Source organism: Giraffa tippelskirchi, chromosome 1, assembly GCF_054371585.1.
Source record: "Giraffa tippelskirchi isolate mGirTip1 chromosome 1, T2T-mGirTip1v1.2.pri, whole genome shotgun sequence".
NCBI classification, from domain to species: Eukaryota; Metazoa; Chordata; class Mammalia; order Artiodactyla; family Giraffidae; genus Giraffa; species Giraffa tippelskirchi.
The window spans coordinates 222914319-222931709 of record NC_137275.1 but is presented as its reverse complement, the minus strand read 5'-3'; the positions used below and the strand labels follow the sequence as shown (position 1 = coordinate 222931709).

General features: G+C 42.2%; 1 protein-coding gene across 5 annotated transcripts in view; it reads left to right on the top strand.

Annotated features, from left to right (window-relative positions):
• The window catches only part of BRINP1 (BMP/retinoic acid inducible neural specific 1), a 526454-nt gene that overhangs the window by 229899 nt on the left and 279164 nt on the right, over positions 1-17391 (top strand). For all 5 annotated transcript variants that reach the window (XM_081576124.1, XM_081576137.1, XM_081576125.1 and 2 more), the window contains one exon: positions 10673-10785. The gene's annotated coding sequence lies outside the window, so the exon portion shown is untranslated. The remainder of the gene's footprint in view (positions 1-10672; positions 10786-17391) is intronic.

Genomic DNA, 17391 nt, shown 5'->3' with positions numbered 1-17391 from the left:
GTGTAAGAGGAAACCTCTTTAAGTTCACAAACAGATATTTGTGTACACTGGTAGCAGTGACACACAAGTTCAAGTCCCAGGTCTACTGTTTTTAATTAAATAGATTGTGTTTAGTATTATTTTTTAGAAGATGTAAATACCTTCAAACTAGCTGTTTCCATTTTAGTAATTCAACCTTGGAAATACTCTTAAAACTCTGCAAATCTTTGTTTTTTCTTTTTTAAATTGAGCTATAGTTTATTTGGGATTTGCAGGTGGCACAGTGCTAAGAAATCCACCTGCCAGTGCAGGATGCTAAAGATGCAGGTTCAATCCCTGGGCTGGGGAGATCTCCTAGAGTAGGAAATGGTAACCCACTCCAGTATTCTTGCCTGGAAGATTGCATGGACAGAGGAGCCTGGTGGGCTACAGTCAGTGGGGTTGCAAAGTGTCAGACATGACAGAGGACACACACAGAATTTACAATGTTGTGTTAGTTTCAAATGTACAGCAAAGTGTTCAGTTTTATTCCTTTTCCAATTATTTTCCACCATAGGTTATTACAAGATACAGAATATAGTTCCCTGTGCTGTATAGCAGGTCCTGTATAGTAGAGTGCATGTATTAATGCCAAACTCCTAACTTATCTCCCCCCCTCACTATGCCCTTTGGTAACCATAAGTTTGTATTCTATGTCTGTGAGTATATTTTCATTTTGTAAATCAGTTCATTTGTATCATTTGTTAGATTCCACATATAAATGATATCGTATGATATTTGTCTTTTTCTGTCTGACTTATTTCACTTATTATGATAACCTCTGGATCCATCCACGTTGCTGCAAATGGCATCATTTCATTCTTTCTTAGGACTGAGTGATATTCCCTTGTGCATATGTAGCAGATCTTCTTTATCCACTCATCTGCTGATGGGCGTCTAGGTTGCTTTCATGTCTTGGCTGTTATAAGTAGTGCTGCAGTGAACACTGGGGTGCCTGTGTCTTTTAGAATTAGAGTTTCCTCTAGACACCTGCCTAGGAGTGGGAGCGCAGGATCATATGTTAGCTCTATATTTGATTTTTTAAGGAAACTCCATACTGTTCTCCATAGAGGCTATACCAATTTACAGTCCTACCAACGGTGTAGTAAGGTTCCTTCTTTTCCTCACGCTCTCTAGCATTTATTTGTAGATTTTTTAATGATGGTAATTCTGAGTGGTGTGAGGTGATACCTCATTGTGGTTTTCACTTTCATTTCTCTAATAACTAGTGACACCAAGCATCTTTTCACGCACACATTGGCCATGCCCTGTGTCGGCTTTTGACTGTGTGCACAGCTTAGAGCAATTTATGTCACAAAATAAGGTCCAGTTTTCTGCTTTGTGTAGTGGTCATGATCATAGTATCAACTTCAACAGGTTGTTGGGAGACTTTCTGAGACACAGTGTAATGCCTTGGCCACAGTGGGTGTTCAGTGGAAGTTAACTAATATTATTATGTATGGATCTGGAGAGGAGGCTTTATTTTTGTCTGTTACTCCCTCACGTTCTTCAAACATCCTCAGAAGCTATCTGCTTGGAGCTGATTCAGGGAAAAAATACCTTATATACCTCCTCATTTTTTGCTGGTTAGTCTCATTTTGAATCCTACACAACTTTTGAATACTTCCGGGCTTTTGACGTTCACTGAGAACTTAATTTATCTTTACAACTTTGTGTTTCTTCTTATCAGCCTTAGTGTGGAGGACCCTCTTATTTTTTTCTGTGTATTTTCTTTAATTTTTTTTTTTCAAAATCAGTTTTGGTAGACCTATCGCTTGGTTTTGTTTACCTGGTAGGTGATAGGTAATTGTTGAGCACCTATTATGTGCTAGCTGTGGTATCCCTTACATGCTTTACTGTGCCTTATCTCTACACCCCACAGTGCTCTTCAAAGGTTAAAAAAGGTAATGAAAACAACCCAGGTTATATTCATTCTTACTCTCAATTTGCAACATGTTAACTAACAGCAGTAGTGCATGAAAGATTTATTGATGAAAACTTTACACTACATGAAATTGGGAGGAAAAGTCAATACACTGAATGATAATCAGGGTTCTTGGCAAGTGAGAACACTAGGTCAGCTCTTAAAAAAACACAATTTGAATATGGATGAATACCAAGTGTTCACTTGAGTTCAAAACCCCAACTCTATAAAGACAAAATGAAGATACAGTTTAGTAGAAAGATAGGCTAAAAGTTTGAAGTTCTCTTTCTAATTGAGGGTGGCATGAATCAAGTGAGCTTTGATTGAAACATAAAATCTAATGCTGTTGAAGACTGAACTAAGACTAGTTTCACGCTCAGTAAAGGAAAGTGATACTTTGCTGTATTTAATCTTGGCCCAACCATATCTGCAATCGTTGAGTTCAGTCTCAAGTCTGGCTCAATGGTGACAAACCAGAGTGTGGCTGGAAGAAACACAAGCTGGAATCAAGACTGCCGGGAGAAATATCAATAACCTCAGATATGCAGATGACACCACCCTTATGGCAGAAAGTGAAGAAGAACTAAAGAGCCTCTTGATGAAGGTGAAAGAGGAGAGTGAAAAAGTTGGCTTAAAGCTCAACGTTCAGAAAACTAAGATCATGGCATCTGGTCCCATCACTTCATGGCAAATAGATGGGGAAACAGTGGAAACAGTGTCAGACTTTATTTTTTTGGGCTCCAAAATCACTGCTGATGGTGATTGCAGCCATGAAATTAAAAGACGCTTACTCCTTGAAAGGAAGGTTATGACCAACCTAGATAGCATATTGAAAAGCAGAGACATTACTTTGCCAACAAAGGTCCGTCTAGTCAAGGCTATGGTTTTTCTAGTGGTCATGTATGGATGTGAGAGTTGGACGGTGAAGAAAGCTGAGCGCCAAAGAATTGATGCTTTTGGACTATGGTGTTGGAGAAGACTCTCGAGAGTCCCTTGGACTGCAAGGAGATCCAACCAGTCCATCCTAAAGGAGATCAGTCCTGGTTGTTCATTGGAAGGACTGATGTTGAAGCTGAAACTCCAATACTTTGGCCACCTCATGTGAAGAGTTGACTCATTGGAAAAGACCCTAATTCTGGGAAGGATTAGGGGCAGGAGGAGAAGGGGACGACAGAGGATGAGATGGTTGGATGGCATCACGGACTCGATGGACATGGGTTTGGGTAGACTCCGGGAGTTGGTGATGGACAGAGAGGCCTGGCATGCTGTGATTTGTGGGGTCGCAAAGAGTAGGACATGACTGAGCGACTGAACTGAACTGAACTGAAGCAGGAAATGTAAGATATTTCAATACCTGGTTTTAATTTTAAAAAATAACAAAGATGAGAGAGTATCAGTCCAAGCAAATAAAGCTAAGAAACCATGAGGGTGAAAAATGAATGTCTTTGTAAAAAAAGACATTCAAAAGACAGCTGTACAGACCAGGAGGCGAAGCCTTGACACAGGCTGCATTCTGGTGTGTTTGTTCCTTCCTGGACTCGGTGTGGCCGGGTACACAGAGAGGCTGGAAGGAAGGGGAGGAAGAAAATGATGTTTCCTTTGGGAGCCAGGCAGTATTGCTTTGCTGTGGTGAATAGGTAGTTTTGAAAATTACACACTAAGGTGGCAGGTAATTTTTTATTATTATTATTTTTTATATAAATTGTGAGTCTTGAGTTGAAATTGAGAAGGGAAAAAACAAGGTATTTGAAGTGATTAGGAAGGAGTAATACGGGCTTTCCTGCATGTGGCCAGCATGATTAATACCCACTGTTACCTGGAAGAGGCAATGTCCATTCTGCTTTGAGGAGCCAAAGGTGACCTTGACCAAGAGCTTGCCTGGAGATGGTTTATGCCTGCATCCCCACCCTGCTCCCCTGGCACCTTCTGCTCTCGCTATTGTGACACACATCACAGTGTGTTACGATTACACCCCCTTTGCTTGCCTGCTCTGCTCCACTGGAAGAACCAGCACTTAGTCCCAGTAGGTTCTGGAGATGTAACAATGGCAAATACCAATGCCAGGCTGGAGTCTCGGTGCCTGAAAAACTGAGTTGTGAAAAATGAACCCCTGGTATGATAGGTGGAAATACAGAAGCTCAGAGAAGAGCACTGAGGAGCTGAGGGAAATCAGGGGAGAATACTTACTAGGCACAGTCTTTCATTACACATATTCTCCCGGGAGCAACGTGGACCTCACCCCTCAGAGGTCACCACCGAGTGGGGAAGACAGGCATCAAGCCATGAAAGCAGAGTAACCCCAGATGTTCAATATGCCACAGGGAGAGTTCAGGGCAGCATGGGAAGGTTGCATAGGAGCTTGGAGGGTCAGGCGATCATTCCTGATGCCACACAGTCTGATAGTGGCAAAGCTAAGGGTAGTTTCCAAACCTCTGTATTGGTATGCTAGTCATTTCTTCCTTGTATGTTTTGTAATAATTTTGTAAAATTTCTGTTTGCCCTAACCAAGGGGTTCTTTAGAATTCTGTGGCCCATAGATCTGAAAATTTGATAAAGACTTTGAGTCCTCTTTTAAAAATGTGTATATATACCTAACACATAAATTTGGAAGTAATTTGGGGCTTATGTTACGTAGACTCTTAGGTTCTGAGTTCCTGTTTTGAGCTCTTTCTGAGGTGATGTCAGCTCTTCTTTTGGCTCATTCCCAGCCTGTATCTTCAGCTCTGCTATCCCCCTTGCAGTCCAGATGCCCTACCTACCAGTCATCTACTGGGTCCCTCCCTAATCATTCCACTAGGCTGTACTACAACTAGGGTGTAGAAGAAGCTATACTTGGTAAACATGTCATGTGTGTTGGGGTTGGAGGTAACAGTGGCATTAAGCGGCTAGGAGAAAAGATTTGTGTTGATTAAAAATCTTGGTGAGCAGGTGGAGATGGCTAACGGGCAGTCATAAAAATGTGCCTGGTGCTCAGAAAAAGGCTAAGGAGGAGATGTCAAGCTAAGAATTGTTAAAATTAGGAATGATAGTTTCAGCCCTGAGTTTGTGGGATATTGCCACAGAAGAGACTATAGAATGGGGAGAGAAGTAGAAGGAAGAAATATAAAAGAAAAAAAAAAAGAGGAGGGAGGAGAAGGGAAAAGGTGGAAAGTAAATGGAAGGGAAAGAGAGAGCCAAAGAGGATTCTGAGTAATATCGGCATCCTAGGAAGCAATTATTTCAAGGAAGAAACTTTACATAAGAAAAGATACACACGACTACATATCAAATAGATAACTAATAAGAACCTACTGAATAGCGCAGGGAAGTCTTCTCAATACTCTGAAATGACCTAAATGGGAAAATAGTCTAAAGGGTGGGTATATGCATATGTATAACTGATTCACTTTGCTGTACATCTGAAACTGACACAACTTTTTAAATCAACTATACTCAAGTAAAAATAAAAATTAAAAAGAGACAAAAAGAGGTAGAGATAGACCTTACATAAGAAAAGAAGTTAAAAATAGTTCTTTGGAATATGTTGGTGCCCTTGGCAGGTGAACTGTGAGTGAACTTTTGGGGGAGGAGGTCTAATCTCACTGGGCTGGGAATTCATGGAAAACGAGAGATGTAGGAAGAGACGAGGTAGAGGACCTCTTCAGAGGGCTTGTCTTTGAAGGACTGAGAAGAGCGGGGTGAAAGAAGGAAAGCTTGTCATCCGGAAGGAACCGCTATGGAAGAGAGAGGGTTATTTAAAAGAGGAGAGTTAGGAAACTCGGAAGTGGAGGGCCCAACTCCTGGAATAAAGTCTTAGAGGTGAAGCAGAAGGGAAAACCTTAGGTAATAAAAGATCTTGAAGTGGGAGAGAGGGAAGGGAGAAAGCATAAACGCACGTAAGCGTTGAGGTAGGACAGGGGCCCCCTGCCCTGAGAGGCTTTAACTGTGATCTTCCTGCTGTTGGAGTGGCTGGAGGCCATTCCTTCCTCTCTTTTCCCCAAAGTTCCCTTTGTTTCAGCCTGAAGTCATAAAGCTGGTTTAAAATGGCCCTGCAGCCTGTCTCAGTCTCTGACTCACCGGGAACTCAACCTTTTTAGAATACAACCTTTAAAGAAAGTTTAAACATTAGACATCAAAAACAAAGGAAAAAAAAATGTTTTCCCTAATGCTATTTGCAAATGTCATTTTAGAGCCGAGGAATCTGGTTGGAAAACTGAACCCGGTTTCACTTTCTGTGGCTCACTCTAAAGTGGAAAAAGAGAATATGTCAACTTCTGGAACCTTCCGTCAGCCCCTGATGGGACTGAAAGAGCCACGGTTTCTGGGTCCTGTGTTTGCTGTTGCTTCCTTCTGCTGGGTCTCAGTCTCCTCATTTGAGTAAAGTGAGACTGGACATGACAGTCTCCATGGTTTCTTTCAACCCAGAGAAAGATTCTAAGACGTAAAAATCACACAAATTACTTGGTGCCCGGATTTTCCATTAAGTGGTGCATTTAGCTATGAATCATATTTCATGAAATGGAGAAAGGAGAGAAAATGAAGGTATAGAACCCTGAACGAGAAAAAAAAAAAAACAAAAGGAGAAGCAGATGTGGTATCCTGATCACATCTTTTCCAGGAAAGTTCAGCCCTTTTTCAAAAACCCTGGAGACAAAGATATCCTGCCACGTGTCACTGACTCACAGGGGCAGATCAAAGCGAGTCTTACAGCTGTTCCTGCAGCTTGACCTGAGAGATAAGGAAAGCTGAAGGCACAAGGGGTGACTACACAAGGCATCAAGGAGTGATATTAGGACAAAATGAAGCTGAAAAAAACCCAAGGAACCCTGCAGATAATTTTTACATTCTAGGGGACTTGAGGTGGGCACTCCGGATTTCACAGCCCCTTCACAGGGTGGTCTTTCACGGTACATCCTGTCCCTGCAGTTGAAGTCATGACAGACTGAATGGCTCTGAGCTACATAAACTCTTTAAATTTCCATTTTGTTCATTATTCAAATGGGAATAAGATATATTTACCTTGCAGGATAATCTAAAAACCATATGGTATGTGAGAAGTTTGGCACCTAATGGGTGTGGGTTCGAATTCTGTGGCATTTCACTAATCCATTCATCGTGACGGTTTTGTTTCTTCTCTGTTTTCCTTTCCTCACATCTCCATCTCCTCTCTCTGACTTTGCACTCTTTGCTAAGACTTTGCTACCTATTTCAAGAGATGATCAATGAGAATTCCCACATACCTCATTGCCACTGCCAGCCTGCTGGGGTTTGTGCCTATATGATTTGCTTCCCTTCTTGGTAGCTCAGCTGGTAAAGAATCCGCCTGCAATGCAGGAGACCTGGTTCGATCCTTGGGTTGGGAAGATCTCTTGGAGGAGAGCATGGCAACCCACTCCACTATTCTTGCCTGGAGAATCCTCATGGACAAAGGAGCCTGGCGGGCTGTAGTCCATGGAGTCCAAGAGTCAGACATGACTGAGCAACTACGCATAGCCCAGCATTTGTTACTACAGACTTTTGTTGTTGTTCAGTTGCTCAGTCATATCCGAGTCTTTGTAACCCCATGGACTGCAGCATGCCAGGCTTCCCTGTCCTTCCCTATCTCCCAGAGCTTGCTCAAACTCATGTCTGTCAAATCGGTGATGCCATCCAACCATACCATTCTCTGTCGTCCCTGTCTCCTCCTGCCTTCAATCTTTCCCAGCATCAGGGTCTTTCCCAATGAGTTGGCTCTTTGCATCAGGTGGCCAAAGTAGTGGAGCTTCAGCATCAGTGCTTCCACTAAATATTCTGGATTGATCTCCTTTAGGATGGACTGGTTGGATCTCCTTGCAGTCCAAGGGACTCTCAAGAGTCTCCTCCAACACCACAGTCAAAAGCATCAGTTCTTTGGCACACAGTCTTCTTTATGGTCCAACTCTCACACTCATACATGACTACTGGAAAAACCATAGCTTTGATTATATGGACCTTTGTCATCAAAGTAATGTCTCTGCTTTTTACTATGCTATCTAGGTTTTACGGACTTCGATGTAGCTCAAATGGTAAAGAATCTTCCTGCAATGCAGGAGATCAGGGTTTGATCCTGGGTCAGGAAGATCCTCTGGCGAAGGGAGCGGCAATCCAGTCCAGGATTCTTGCCTGGAGAATCCCATGGACAGAGAAGCCTGGCGGGCTACAGTCTATGGGGTCACAAAGAGTCAGACATGACTGAGCAACTAACAGTCACACACACATCTAGGTTGTCATAACTTTTCTTCCAAGAAGCAGGTGTCTTTTAATTTCATGGCTGCAGTCATCATCCACAGTGATTTTGACACCCAAGAAAATAAAGTCTGTCACTGTTTCCATTGTTTCTCCATCTGTTTGCCACGAAGTGATGGGACCAGAGGCCATGCTCTTCTTTATTGAGTGTTGAGTTTTAAGCCAGCTTTGACACTTTCCTCTTTCACGTTCATCAGAAAGCGCTTTAGTTCCTCTGCTTTCTGCCATAAGCGTGGTGTCATCTGCATATGAGGTTATTGATATTTCTCCTGGCAATCTTGATTCCAGCTTGTGCTTCAACCAGCCTGGTATTTCGCATGATGTGTTCTGCATGTAAGTTAAATAAGCAGGCCAATATACAGCCTTGACATACTCCTTTCTCAATTTGGAGCCAGTCTGTTGTTCCATGTCTTGTTTTAACTGTTGCTTCTTGACCTACATAGAGGTTTCGCAGGAGGCAGATAAGGTGATCTGGTATTCCCATCTCTTTCAGAATTTTCCACAGTTTATTGTGATTCACACAGTCAAAAGCTTTAGCATAGTCAATGAAGCAGTAATAGATTTTTTTTTTTCTGGAATTCTCTTGATTTTTCTATGATCCACTGTATCATAGATTAATTGTTCCTACTTTTCATATAATACTAGAGATTTATTGTTCATATTTTTATCTGTTTATCTGTCTACTTCTGCCTCTAGACGCCATCCCTACTTCTCCCCCAACTTCCAGACCAACAACCCCTGCTCAAGGTCACTGCTCTAACAACCTAGAAATCATCCTGGCTTCTCTGAATCATGTATGTTTTTCCCTCTGGATAATCTTACCAATTAACATGATAACATAGAGCAATGTCTCCCATGATTCAGAAAAGTTCCCTAGACCTCAGGCCCACGTACATGTCCCCATTGATAGTGAATGACAGTTTTATGCTTCCAGTTCTTCAGACTAGAGCTCTGGGCTCATCCTTGGCTCGCTTCTTTCTCACACTCTACATCCAGTCTATCAGCAAACCCTGTTGCCTCACTTTCATAATGCATCCGACGGGGGAATGCGACTCACAACTTGTGCTGCCGTACAGCCACAGCCCCTCCTCGGCTCCCTGTTTTGACCTTTTCTACCTCATTTTCCTTCCAGTACCCAGTAATTTTTTTCAGAATATGAACCATATTTGTCTTTTCCCCGGTCAAAACCTTCTTTTGATTAATAGCTTGTCTTATTCAGAGTAGCAAGTTCTTACAGTGACTTGCACTGCCCTGTCAATCTGGACCCCGTTGGATCTGATAGGGTAGGATAATCGCCCCTGCGTTCACCTGCTCCAATCAGTTTTGTCTTTCTGTTGCTCTTTAACCCCACCAAGTTCATTCTCTCCTCAGGACTCTTGCTTGTGAATCTCCCTCTGTCTAGAATGCTCTCATTTCAGATGGTTCATATGTTGGTCTCTCACTTAGTCAGTGATGATCTTCAGAGAAGTCAGCATTAGCCATCCTATAAAAAATACTACATTCTGCACACATGCCCTGCACACTCTCTCTTTAAATTCCTTTATATATTTTTCCATGGTACTTACTACCTTTTACATAATCGATTCCTTTAGTTATTGATTCGATTATGATCTTTATGAGAATGAAAGGATGCTGCTCTGTTGCATTCTCAGCCCCTGGAACAGGGCCTGATCTATAGTGGAAGCTTGAAAATTATCAAGTGAATAGATAACAAAGTGGCTTCAGGTAATTTAGTTGAAGTTCCTCTATCTTGGTTTTTTTCAACTTCAGGAATGGAGATAATATTTCCTACTTTGTAAGATTGCTAAAAGGAACAAGATAACGTATGTGGAATGTGTGGCACAGGGCAGGAGTACAGTAAGCAGCAGGTATTGTTATAAACATTGTGCAGATTAACTGGATAGTGTATGCAAAGTTCCTGACATGCATTCTGACATGGAGCTGGAGCTCAGGAAGTTGTAGTTCTCAGTACTCAGAACACATTTGCTGATGATTTAAAGCGATTTACTGTTGGCAGGAAGTTGGATGATAGCAGCTGAGGTTTTGGTTCAAATTTTCATTCAGTTCTTATAAGGAGCTAGACTTCAGACAGATTATTTAACCTCATCTTAGTTTCAGATTTTTCATCTCTAAAATGGAAATAGTTGTATCCTAGCATTACTTATATGATTAATAAGCTATTTTGCATGGCAGAGGGGAAATACAGTCACAGATGGGAGTAAGGTTGCAAATCAGCTGACCTAAATGTGCAGGTTATCCTGGATCATGGAGGTGGGCCCTTAAAAGCGAAAGAGGAAAACAGAAGAATAGATGCGGGAGATGGCGAATTAAGAAGAACTCATCTGATATGGTTGGCTCTGAACATGGTGGAAAGGGCCACCAGCCAAGAAACATGGGTGGCCCATAATCTCATATTGTGATTTATGAGAAATATATATTTAGTCGACCAAAATGTATTTATCATATATATTTGGTCTTCTTCCACAGTTCCTGGCTCATGTCTCCCAAACCTCTTGGAATTTCTGACTAGACAAGCAGCAGGAGCATCTTTGGCTATAATGTTTGGCTTCTCGTCCTCAGTTCCTGAAATTGCTTCAGAGGTGAACTGGGTATCTTGTTATTCATGCAAGTCCCTTTCTATCCCAGTTGGGTTTGTGTTCATGAGGTGACTTTGGGAAGCCCCTAAGTAGGGGGAGAAGACTGGTTGCAAGGGGTACCAACCTTGAATAGAAGGTTAGAAATTTCAGTCCCCTCACCCCATTCTTCAGGGAGAGGAGAGGGGCTGGACAGAGTTCCATCGCTAACGGTCAATGGTGTAATCAGTCATGTACTTGTAATGAGGTCTCCATAGCAACCCAAAGGACAGGGTTCAGAGAGTTTCTGGGTTGGTGGATATGTGGGAGGTGCTGGGGGTGTGGCGCCCTGGAGGGGGTGTGGGAGCTCCACGTGTGGGTTGGTGGGTACGTGGGAGGCGCTGGGGGTGCGGCGCCCTGGTGGGGGTGTGGGAGCTCCACGTGTATTCTTTACCCATGGACTTCCCTACACATCTCTTCCCTCTGGTCATTTCTGGGTTATCTCCTTTTATGAGAAACTGGTGATCTAATAAGTAAAGGGGCTTCCTGAGTTCTTTGAGCCTGTCTAGCAAGTTACTGGAACCCAGAGAAGGGCTTATGGGAGCCTCTGATACAGCCAGTTGGTCAGAAGCATGGGTGATAACACAGATTTGCAGTTGGCATCCCTGGTTGGAATGGGTCCTTGGAACGTGCAGTCTGTAATCAGTTGCCCAGAAGAACAGATGACAACTTGGGCTTGTGACTGGCACCTAAAGTGGAGTGGGGTGGGGGGCAGTCTTGTAGGAGGAGCCCTTAAACTGTGAAATCTAATGCTATCTCCAGGTAAATAGAATTGAGTTGAACTGTAGGACACCCAGCTGGTGTCCAGAGAATTGCTTGGTGCTCTAGAAACTCCCGCCCACCACACATGTTGGAATTGAGCCCAGAATCCCAAAGATCTAGTTTCTGAAGAAACCAGAAAGAGCAAGGAAATGGGTTCTCCCCAAGAAGCTCTAGAGAAGAATGCAACCCTGTTGACTCCCCGATTTAAGCCCAGTGAGAACCGATTCAGACTTCTGACCTCTAGAACCGTCAAATGATAAATCCGTATTGTTGAAACCACTAAGTTTGTGTTCATTTGCTAAAATAAAATAGGAAATGAGTACAGTTACTATACTATTCAGCTATAAAATAGAGGTGATAAACATTGAGAGAGGAGCACTGGCTTATATATGCTACCACGTGTGAAACAGATGGCTGATGGTCAGCTGCTTACAGCACAGGGAGCTCCACTCGGTGCTCTGTGATGACCCAGAGGGGTGGGATGGCGGGTGGGCAGGAGGGGGGCTCAAGAAGGAGGAAATATACGTATACTTAGAGCTGATTCACTTTGCTGTACAGCAGAAACTAATAAAACATTGTAAAGCAATTATACTCCAATTAAAAAAATAAATAAGTTACACTACACATACATGTAGTATAAGGAAAAAATAAAATAGAGATGGTGAATAGGTTTGCCTCTAACATCTGTGGGGCTCAAGGCAAGACTAGAAAATTACATTCTTAACCTATAGCCCACCTTTCCTTTTCTTTCCATCCCAGCTCTTTCCTGCATCAAGAGGCTCCTGATGTCCCTATGTGTAAACCCCAGCCCGCAAGTCCAGCCCTTCTATGTAAAAGGTACCCCTCAGGCGGCTTTTAGACACAGAGGAGTGATACCAGCAGCTGAGTCTGTTCCCAAAAAGACCGACCCTTGGGTGAGGCCTTGCAGGTGGGCGTAGAGTAGCCCAAGCAGACCCTTCTGGGGCACTAGGTTTCTGACACACGGCCTGAAAGTTGGACTGTCAGGTCCAGTTAAGCACGTCCTTTTGGGCCTGAGTAGTCCTCACCTCCTTTCTGCAAAGGAGGGCCAAAGGCCCTCTAAACATCACTCGAAGTAGATTTTGCTGTGATGTCAGAAGTGTTCTCACTCTGAACTGACATGTGCTAGTGAGCCCTTGAAATATGGCCAGTGTACCTGCAGAATTGAATCTTAAGTTTTATTTACTTTTAATTAATTAATTCAAATTCAAATAGCCCTTTATGGCTAGTGGCTACCCAGGTGGCACTAGTGTTAAAGAACTCACCTGCCAGTGCAGGAGACGTAAGAGCCACAGATTCGATCCCTGCATCCAGGAGATCCCCTGGAGAAGGGCATGGCAACCCAGTATTCTTGCCTGGAGAATTGCATGGACAGAGGAGCCTGGTGGGCTACAGTCCATAGGGTCGCCAACAGTCAGACACAACTGAAGCAACTTAGCACACACACTGTGTTAAAACAGTACAGCTCTAAAGCATGGGGTGCAGGAAGGGACTCTTCCTGACCAGGTCTTCAGGCAGTGTTGACGATAAAGCGCATGAAAAGAAGGGAAAAAAAGTAAAATTTTGAAAACAAAGAAGTTATTCATCCTCCAAGGAGAAAATCTGTAAGTCTTCAAGGAAATTAGCTTTTCATTTAGGATCTGTCAGGAATTCTGCTCTTTCTCTTCTCTTTGGATCTTTCTGTACATTTTGTTCTCTTCTCTGGGTTAACTCCTCCTGGCTCTCTGAGAACTCAGCTCTAGGTTTTTATATCAGTCAGTCTTTGCTGTATAACAGATCAACTCTAAATTTAGCAGTTTAAAACAACAATCATTTTTTTTGGTTTGTTATTCTGCCAGTTGTCAGGTTGGGGTGGGTTTAGCTAGATGGTTCTTCCGGTCTTGGCTGGGATCAGTCCTATGTCTGGGGTCTGCTCTTGGGCCAGGTTGAGATGACCTCAGCTGGGATAGTCACCCCTGCCCACGTGGAGTCCCATTCTCCAGAAGGACAGCTTGATCACTTAGTGGTCACAGGCTCAAAGTAATACACTAAAGAACTTCAAAGTCACATTATAAAGATGAGATACAGTGGCTGTAAGACTTGTGTGCATTTTTTGTAATCGTGCTTATTTACCTCTTGTTGAGAGTCTCCCGCTCCTTCCCACAATTCCCAAGCCAATTGGATGTCCTGTGGCTGCCTCTATGTGCCAAACACTGGGTTTTTAATTTTTTTCCTCTCGTTAATTTTTTGCCAAACTTCACGAATTAGGCACCTTTATGATGATTAGTTCCATCTTAGAGACGTGGAAGGCAAGGACCAGAAACTTGACTGTTCATAAAACTACACATGGCAGAAATGGGGTTGGGTGTAGTGCTGTCTGACTCCAAACCACAGTTTCTCAGTCTTGGCACTACTGGCATTTTGGAATACATGATTTTTCACTGTGGAGAGCTGTCCTGTGCATTGTAGGGTGTTCAGCAGCATCCCCAACCTTTACCCAATAGATGCCAGGAATATCCCATCCAGTTGCTCCAGATGTTGCCAAGTGTCCCCCAAGGTGGGAAGGAGCTGGTGAAAAACGACTTGTGGTTGAGAACCAGTGCTCTAACCATGCCTCTCACCTCTTCTCACAGTACTGTCCTTCCCTGAGTGAGCCAGCACCCAGTATTTGCTTTTAGCCTGAAGAGGAAAGTAGAATAGAGGCTCAGCTGGGGCCAGGGTGGGAGCCAGGACCACCTTTCCAGCAGGCTTCTCTCGGAACTCAGTCTTCAGCATTTAGTCTTTCCTCTTTCCTAATGCTTCCAATTTTTCATTTTGAATTCAGCATCCTAGACCAGGTTTCAGTCAGTGAGAACCAGCCAGTTCTCCCAGGTGAGGTGATGTCCCCAGAGCAGCCTACAGAGATAGCTCCAAGTTGGAATGGCTTAGCTGTTGGTGGCGGGGAGCTAAATATTTCATCTTCATAAAATAAACATAGATCGTCTCATCATGAAATATACATAAAAATGTTTAAACATGTTAATTATTAAACCAATATTGATTCATATTGGATGAGGCATTAAGGGAAAATTAGCTAATGTATTTAATATCTCCTCCACAGTTGACTAGTATCAGAATTCATCATATCTAACCACCAATAAGCATAAAAGTGGCAAGTAATATTTATGATCAGGGGTGAGTGAGTGCCAGGCAGGAAGTGATGGGGATGAAGGAAATATGAGTATCTAAAAGACAGCCTTTCAGTTGTCATAGCCCATCCTCGTAATTTTAGGCATAAATCACTGGATGCAGTCAGATCATCAAAGTTTGATAGACCTTTCATATTGGGACAGTTATTGAATATCATTTTGACCTGGCTTCCTTCTCAAAAATGAAATCACATGGCAGATACAATTTAGAGTCAGAAAGAGAAGGGGAACAAGGCTTAAAAACCCTGGGATTGAATTCTGCCTTATTGATTTTTATAGAGCCTTAGGCTCTATTTACTCATCTGCAAAATGGGGTCATAATAGTATCTACCAGGTGGCCTTTTCCTCTTATCATTTTGTGTGTTTTAATCTTATATCCCTTACCAGATTTAAAATTCCTAAAGGGAAGAGATTTTTCCCTGGTATTTTATTCCTGTGTTCTGAAAGTTTGCTAATTTAGTCCCTTAAAAATTTGCTGTCGAATCAGAAAAACATGGATTTGAATTCTGGGTCTTGAGCTAGTTACTGTCTGTGCCTCAGTTGCCTCATGTGTAAAGTAATTTAGTTACACCTGCTATGAATATAAACTGTTACAATCTGTTGAAAGTGTTAAGAACATAGCATGTAAGAGGTAAATACTTGGTGATTGTTATTACTCTGTTTTCCCAGAACAATGACAAAGAAATAAACGGCTGGCAAATTTTCAATGATATATCAATGGATTTTTTTTAAATCAGTAATTCACGAACATTTAATACAGGAAATAATTTAAATATCAGCCACTGTAGATAACTGTGGGGTCATGCAAACTAGCTTCTAGCACAGACTCTGCCAGGGAAGAGGACAAATATTGGGAAGAAATTTGGCTTGTTGTGCCTGCAAATTCAGTGTCTAGACACTTCCCTATGGGTTCTAGTGCCTGGAAAGGAGAATTTGTCTTTAATGTGAAGACATGCTTGGAAAGAGCTGCTTAGAGTTCAGCTTCTGCCATCAAATCACTTAACAGGTGACTGTGAAAATGAGATCAAAAGATCTAATGCACAGTGTCATTTCGGAAGTGAAAGGAAGAGGAAAAATTAACCCAGCCACATTTTGCCAGTTTAGAAACAGCAATTTATACTGGAGTGGGTAGCCTTTCCCTTCTCCAGGGGATCTTCCCAACCCAGGGATGGAACCCAGGTCTTCTGCATTGCAGGGGGATTCTTTACCAGCTAAGCCACAAGGAAAGCCCAAGAATACTGGAGTGGGTAGCCTATTCCTTCTCCAGGGGATCTTCCAACCCAGGAATCAAACTGGGGTCTCCTGTATTGCAGGCAGATTCTTTATCAACTGAGCTATCAGGGAAGCCCTTAGATAGAGCAGATATCGTATTTTCTCAATTTTGAAATATATTCTATTTTTTTCATTTTTAACTGAAGCATTAGCATATGTCTTACAATTGACATATACGTAGCTATAATGCTCCTCTCCTTTTCCCAAGGAGATCTTGTTATGTTAGTAGTGTCTTATAATTGGAAATGTCTTCAAATCGAGGGAAAGCAGTGTTATCTATCTCATTGTAACTAAACAGACCCTCCTAAGAAAGAGTGCTGCTTCACCTGGGATCAACTGTTGTGGGTTCAGGAATCTGCTAAGAGGTGAAATAGAGCAGGAGACACCGTGATGTGCTCTCTTACTGTCCTTCACAGCGAGGTCCACTGACTTGTCTTGGGTTATTCTTCAGCTCAGAAGTGGGAAAATGGCAGGCACATGGATATGTTGCAAACACATTTTCTCTGGATGCATTTTGGCATCAGCTTACTCTTATGTATCAGGACCCATCAAGCTCTGAAACTGAAAACCTCCAGCAGTGTTTCTTGCCTACCAGATGTTACACAGATGCATTGCAAATTGTTATCAGAGCTCAAAAAAAGAGGAAAAGAGAGGATTGTGGAAGCCATGAAGGCATATGACACAGTAAACGGTGCATTTAATTTCAACTTAATGTGAGAGAGAGTGTGCACTAGATTAAATATCATCTGATCATTAAAAACATATTTATGGAAGTTTAGCAACTTTGTCAGAGATGTGTGACTAATAACATAGAGTTGTGAGGCCTCGAAAACATATTTGTCTTAATCGACTGATGTTTAGTATGGATTATTGACTGTTAAATCAAAATAAAATTTTCACTTGAGATTTTGTGTTTCATTTGTGACGGATTTGTCTTCATCCAGACACTCATATTGGAGACCCAGTTTGCCCATTAAAAAAGCCCACTCTAATAGAATCATAGAATTTCCATGTTGGGAAAGTTCTTAGAAATCCAATCTCCTTCCAGTTCTTTTTGGTGCAAGTGGTATCATCTGTTTTGAATTGCAGCTTTATTTTCTGAATAAATGTAGTAGTATTACCACACCAGGGAAAATTTGGAAAAGAAAATGGGAAAACAATGTCAGCTATATTCCCTTTATCCAAACAACTCCTTCTTTTTCACTTTCTGTACATCTGTGTGTGCTTTGTACACAGTGATAATTGTGGTATACATGTAAGTTATTTTTAATCTTCCTTTTTCATTCTTATTATGTAGTTTTCATGACCACTGTGTTTAGTAACATAATACTATTCTATAGAACAGCTATGCTGA